The 6,547-nt window shown below is 42.6% G+C and overlaps 1 long non-coding RNA gene across 1 annotated transcript; it reads left to right on the top strand.

The window, feature by feature from the left end:
• The first annotated feature begins 490 nt into the window (after positions 1 to 490).
• On the top strand, positions 491 to 2,412 carry LOC308052009. The gene is made up of 3 exons (XR_013923540.1): positions 491 to 643; positions 852 to 993; positions 1,856 to 2,412. It is a non-coding gene; the product is annotated as an uncharacterized lncRNA (long non-coding RNA).
• The last annotated feature ends 4,135 nt before the right edge of the window (positions 2,413 to 6,547 follow it).

Genomic DNA, 6,547 nt, shown 5'->3' with positions numbered 1-6,547 from the left:
GTGCTACACAGCTCAGCTTATCATAATTGTGGGGCATGCCTGAAACACACTGACATGTTAAGTATCTGAAAAAAAAAAGAAGGGTTGTAGTCCACACCACCATGGCTAGACAGGTTGAACTCACAGGACAACACTCCTAACATCTGCCGGCACCCTTCTCCCTCCCTGCTACACCATCTGCTTTAGACAAACAGAGTCCTCAGGTCCCACATCATCAGCAGGGACCCTTCACAGTAGGGAAATTTGCCAGCAGCAATTTCAATAGTAACCCACTGGCATCTCAAAGCCTGTGGCTGCAGACACTCCCAAACTTGGAGAAGATCCAGGTTTGGCCAATAGGCCAACAGTGACAAGCCATCCTTATCCTACAAGTCATGTGCAGGAGCTGGCATGTGACCGAACGCTCCAAGACACAGGGAGCCAAACTGAGAAGGTCTCAGAGTGATCTGTAAGCAGGAGAAAACAGCTGCAGGTTCTCGTGTGTTGCTAATCAGCTGCAGGGCGGTCAGACACCCCTGTTGACCTGCCTTCCTCCTTTGCCAGCCACACAACATAACCCTACAGCAGATCTTGCTGGAAGCCCCATGCAATTCAAGGAAAATAGGCCTCTTCTAGAGAGTTGGCCTGGAGGAACACCCCAAAGGTCGGTCTGTATCCAAGCAAGAACCCTCAAAAACATTCCTACGGTTTCACCTGTGTGATATTCTTTCCTATTACCCAACTTGTTGCAAAAGCACCCAGATTTGATGGTATTCCTGCACTGTGGAGCATTAGTCACAGGCGAATTTAACTACTGCATTCACTACAGCTCCCTCCATCTTTCTGTTCTTCTTCCCACGTTTCTGTCCTAGGAGAAAGCTACTTCTGTGAAGAACTTCAGGGGCAAAACAGTCATCTCAAGAGGAAAGAGCAGAAGCCAGTGAAACTGAACAGAAAGGAGACAAGTGACAAAAGTATGTGCCTTGCCTTGCTCAGATTTTGCAGGGCTGCCAGGTAAGGAAGCAGAGTTTCTGAACTCTCCCTTAGTGGGGACTTATTGAGAAGTTCACTACCCCAGAGGGTAGACAAATAAAAGATTGTTCAGGCTTACGACTACGGAGTCCAGAAAAAAAGTCTGACGTTCTTTTGAGCCCTCCTCTGTCTGGTTACTGAGAGATGAAATGAAACTGGATACAAGCCCCAGTGGTTCATGATTTATTTGAGCCACTAGCTTTTTATATTCAAAAAATGTTATTTTACCTGACTGGTCCACCCACAGAAAAGAATGGGCTTTTCAAATTCAAGTCTTCTTGCAAGGTTTTATTTTGGTATTAGTACAGATAAGATTTTATATAAAAGTTCATATAAAAATATATGTACTTATAAATTTTTATATATAATTTTATGTATGTGCAAATAGAAAAATAAACTTTATTATCTATACTGACAGAATCCCCCAAAGCCTTCATAATTTCTCCATATTTCCTTATTTGCACAGGGCTGGGGCGGAGGGGGGGTCGCTTTTGAATATGTTACTGCATTTTACATGTATGCTCTATGAGTCTTCTGTCATCTCATCACCTCCCTCAATATTTTGGTATCAGAGAAAGGAAGGAGCCATTACCACCAAAAATAAGTTACTGTTGAATACATAACATACACCCTTTCCAGGCAACAGACGAGCCTTAGAAGAGGAAAAGCTACGCCTCTACAGTAAGGGCGGAGGGGAAGGCTAGCACAGCTTTAGATTCAATTGGGCTCACTACAACCCTCCGAGCAGATCTAAGTTTAACACAGGCCCAGAGGATGCAAAGCCCAAGTCAAGAACAATAACCCGCTTCATGTGAAAGCCCAGTGACGAGATTTCTTTCGACAGCTCCCGCTTCCTGCTCCCAGTGAGCTGGCCCGCTTCCTGCACCAGCACACGAGCTGACCTCTCCCAGTCACCCACAAGCTGGCTGCCTATAAAATGGCCATTAATTCCAGCTGGCACACGGGTTTGGCTGGGGCCCTTCCTTCCTGTCAGCTACAGGGAAAATGAGACGGGGGGATGCATGGAGGGATGAGACGGAAACATGCAGCCATCCACAGACTTCCACTGCCAGCTGCCTGGTTTGCACCTCTTAATTGATCATCTACAGTCACACCAACAGGCAAAAATACTTAGAGCTGATTAAGATCAAGAAGAGGAAGCACATCCTCCCCAGAAGCACAATGAAGTAGCAGCCCACTCTCAATCTGATGAGAAATTAAGAAATAAAGCACTTCAAAAATTGTGTTGGAAAGTATTAGAAATACTACTTTTTTTTCTTTTTCTTTTTTTTTTTTTAGTCTTAGTTTACAGGAAGGTCATTGCTGGACCGCTCTCCATCATCTTTGCCAAGTCTTGGGAAACGGGAGAGGTGCCCGAGGACTGGAGGAAAGCAAATGTCACTCCAATCTTCAAAAAGGGCAAGAAGGAGGACCCGGGTAACTATAGACCGGTCAGCCTCACCTCTGTCCCTGGGAAAGTAATGGAACAACTTGTCCTTGGTGCTATCTCAAGGCATATCAAGGATAAGAAGGTTATTAGGGGCAGTCAGCATGGCTTTACCAAGGGTAAGTCATGCTTGACCAACCTCATAGCCTTTTATGAGAATGTAACAAGGTGGATGGATGATGGCAGAGCCGTGGATGTGGTCTACCTTGACTTCAGTAAAGCCTTTGACACAGTCTCCCACAGCATCCTAGTTGCTAAGTTGCAGAGGTGTGGTCTAGACAATAGAGTAGTGAGGTGGGTTACAAACTGGCTTAAGGAGAGAAGCCAGAGAGTGGTAGTCAATGGTGCGGAGTCTAGTTGGAGACCAGTATCTAGTGGAGTACCTCAGGGGTCAGTACTGGGGCCAGTATTATTCAATATATTCATTAACGACTTAGACGAGGGAATAGAGTGTACTATCAGCAAGTTTGCTGATGACACTAAGCTGGGAGGAGTGGCTGACACGCCAGAAGGCTGTGCTGCCATCCAGCGAGACCTAGACAGGCTGGAGAGTTGGGCGGGGAATAACCTAATGAAATTTAACAAGGAAAAGTGTAGAGTCCTGCATCTGGGCAGGAACAACCCCAGGTTCCAGTATCGGTTGGGAAATTACATATTAGAGAGCAGTGTAGGGGAAAGGGACCTGGGGATCCTGGTGGACAACAGGATGACCATGAGCCAGCACTGTGCCCTTGTGGCCAGGAAGGCCAATGGCATCCTGGGATGTATTAGAAGTGGGGTGGTTAGTAGATCAAGAGAGGTCCTCCTTCCCCTCTACTCTGCCCTGGTGAGACCCCATCTGGAATATCGTGTCCAGTTCTGGGCCCCTCAGTTCAAGAAGGACAAGGAACTGCTGGAGAGGGTCCAGCGTAGGGCAACCAAGATGATTAAGGGAGTGGAGCATCTCCCTCATGAGGAAAGGCTGAGGGAGCTGGGTCTCTTTAGTTTGGAGAAGAGGAGACTGAGGGGTGACCTTATTAATGTTTATAAATATATAAAAGGTGAGTGCCATGAGGATGGAGCCAGGCTCTTCTCGTTGGCAAACAATGATAGGACAAGGGGCAATGGGATCAAGCTGGAACACAAGAGGTTCCACTTAAATTTGAGAAAAAACTTCTTCTCAGTAAGGGTGACAGAGCACTGGAACAGGCTGCCCAGGGGGGTTGTGGAGTCTCCTTCTCTGGAGACATTCAAGACCCACCTGGACATGTTCCTGTGCAACCTCACTTAGGTGTTCCTGCTCCAGCAGGGGGATTGGACTAGATGATCTTTTGAGGTCCCTTCCAATCCAGAACATACTGTGATACTGTGATACTGTGAATAAGCTGATTAGTTATTTTAACCTAAGCAAAGTGTAAAGACAAGAACCACAAACATATTCCGCTGAAAAGGCTCACAGACACACTTGTTTCCATACAGACTGCACAGCTTCAGCATAGAAGAACATATAACACATACAAGACACTAACCTATATCTGTTTTTGAAAAGGAAACACACTGGACATAATGTTGGAAGGTTATAGCTGAACATCAACAAAGCCTTGGGATCCCCAAGAATGGCTGGTTTGCTTGTAGCTGAACAAGACGGATTCAAAAGGAGAACTGGCCACTGATCTGCATGCAGGACTTAAAACTGAAAACACAGCCAGCTGCCAGTTGGAACTACCACCAAAATAAAAAAATTCAGCAAAGATTTGCAATATAGTCAACAGCAACCTTCTACATGAAACAGGTAACCAGACTCTAACACAAAATGGCAAGTGACTGAACTGGCATGAAGGAATTCAATGAACTTTGCTTCCATAGTGAAAGATTCATTCTCTAAGGAGCAGACAAATAAGCACTGAAAGCAGAATGTGTGGAATTTAACCATAAGAATTGTAACTTCTCAGTTGTCTGATAGCTGGCAACAGAAGTTCACTTACGCAGTGCAGAAGCAAGAACCTTTAAAGCAGTCAGACTTCAAATGCTCAGCATCTGTAAGACACACAAAGCCAGTGGGGTTTGGTTCTGTGTTTTGTGGTGGTGTTGATTTGTTTTTGGTTTTTTTCTGGTTTTTTTTGGTGGGGGTTGGTTGGTTAGGTTTGGGTTTTTTTGGGCACAGGGGCTGTATTTTTTTTACTATATACATTTTTGTTAAAAGCACATCCCAGATCTCCCACTTGAGCCACAGTGCATTTCTACAACACTAAGATGGAAATCATACATGCCTCCTCCAAGGCCAACATGAAGGCAGAGATTACTTTCCTAGGGGAGGTTCTCATCTGCTCAGATATGCAACACTAATTGTTACTGAGCAGTTTATCTGGAGAGCTAAGAAAACACCTTTAAATAAACTTGTGTATTCACCCTGAATATCCAAGTAGTAGACCAAAGCGGTATGATCTGACAGTTAGAAACTTCAGTCCAGCTTTTGGGTCTAAGGATGCATAAACTAAGTTTGACATTATTACCATTCTATACCCTGCCATCCTTTCTTCCACATATTTACACAAGCCTGGAGAGTATCCAAGCAGAAGTCACTTTGTATAACTGTAAAAAGTTCATCTGCTGGCATACAAGGCTTTGGGTTTCCTCAGCCTCAATAGCCAGATTTAGTGTCATAGCTGTTGGGGGACCAGTTCAACCCAAGACCAGCTGAAGCTCAAACCTACCTTAGAATTAGATAATCAGAAATCAGGTGTGAGGATTAAAAGAAGCCTTTAAGATGAATGGAACAGATTTCAGAAGTGAAGCAGAAGGCTGGAAAGAGATAAAGTTTTCCAGCTGACAGGACAGAGGAAATGTAGGCAATCGACTGTCAGTATCAGGAGACAGAAGCGCGGCAACAAAAGGAATTAAAGTGGGAAAGATTTCATTTGAAAACACAGAATAAAATCAAAACATCATTTGCTCTCAGGTAGGAAAAGAATAAAAGGACTCAGGAAAGGGGACTTTAGTGTTGTGCTGTGTGTCTACAAATGTACTGAGCACAAAACACACTCAGGAATATTTACACTTCTATAACTAGTTTTCAAACAATTCCAGTGGTGTTTGTCTAATATGTCTCCCAGATTCCAACAACCATCATACACACAGTCTCTTATTAAGTTCTGCATGAAAATATTAATAAGTGTTGGGAACAATATAAGAAAACGACAAGTCAGATGATAGAGCAAGCACAGAGTGTTTTCTTCATGGAGTACCTAAAAGCGAAGTATCAACACTACTCCTCAACTTCAACATGTTTTGTTACAAAAATATCCATCCATCTCTAAAATCCAAATTTAGGCTGACCAGGTATAGTACACAGGGAACCATTTGTTCTGTTGTTATGTCTTTATACACTGAAGTTATTTTAGATAATAAGGATAACTCAAAATCAGATTTAGGCACATGTGAGTTAACTACAGCAAAATATAAAATCCAAAACAGACAGCCCAGGTTTAAAAAAACTCAAAAGAAAGCCACATCCATTTATTGCTGTTGAGATTAACTAGAAATCAAATCTATTAACACTCTATAAATACTTAAAGCTGTCATGTTAAAGCATTGAACAAAGGGCAAAAAAACCCTGTATTCCAAACAGATTGTATTCTAAATTTATTTCTAAATACAAGAAAAAACAAGACAATGATTTTAAATAAACATGGTATAATTCTACACATCTGTAGATCAACACAACTTTACATTAGCCACTTTTAACTTTTAGAAGTTCTGCTGCAGCATCTTCTACAACATTTGACAGTGTTGGTTTCCATTTCATCATCAACTGAACAATACCCAAATGAAACTATTTGCTTAAGTGAAGCTTTATTTTTCGTGACCAAAGATGGTTCTACTAATACAAAAGCACCTCTTAAACAATTATCCCCATCTATTTTTTTCAAATGAAGTCTGTTCAGTTTTTTCTTTCCTTTTTTCTTTTTTTTCTTTTTTTTTTTTTTTGGTTCTGTTCCATTGCCTGCATAGAAATCAGCATACAGCTAAGTTGCAAGCTAAGCTTCACTTTAGCAGTGCAATGAATAGCAAACTTCATAAAACAAACAAAGATACAAACATCAGCAAAAT

Source organism: Nesoenas mayeri (assembly GCF_963082525.1).
Source record: "Nesoenas mayeri genome assembly, chromosome: Z".
NCBI lineage: Eukaryota > Metazoa > Chordata > Aves > Columbiformes > Columbidae > Nesoenas > Nesoenas mayeri.
The sequence above is the reverse complement of the archived record's forward strand: the minus strand, read 5'-3'. Positions and strand labels throughout refer to the sequence as shown.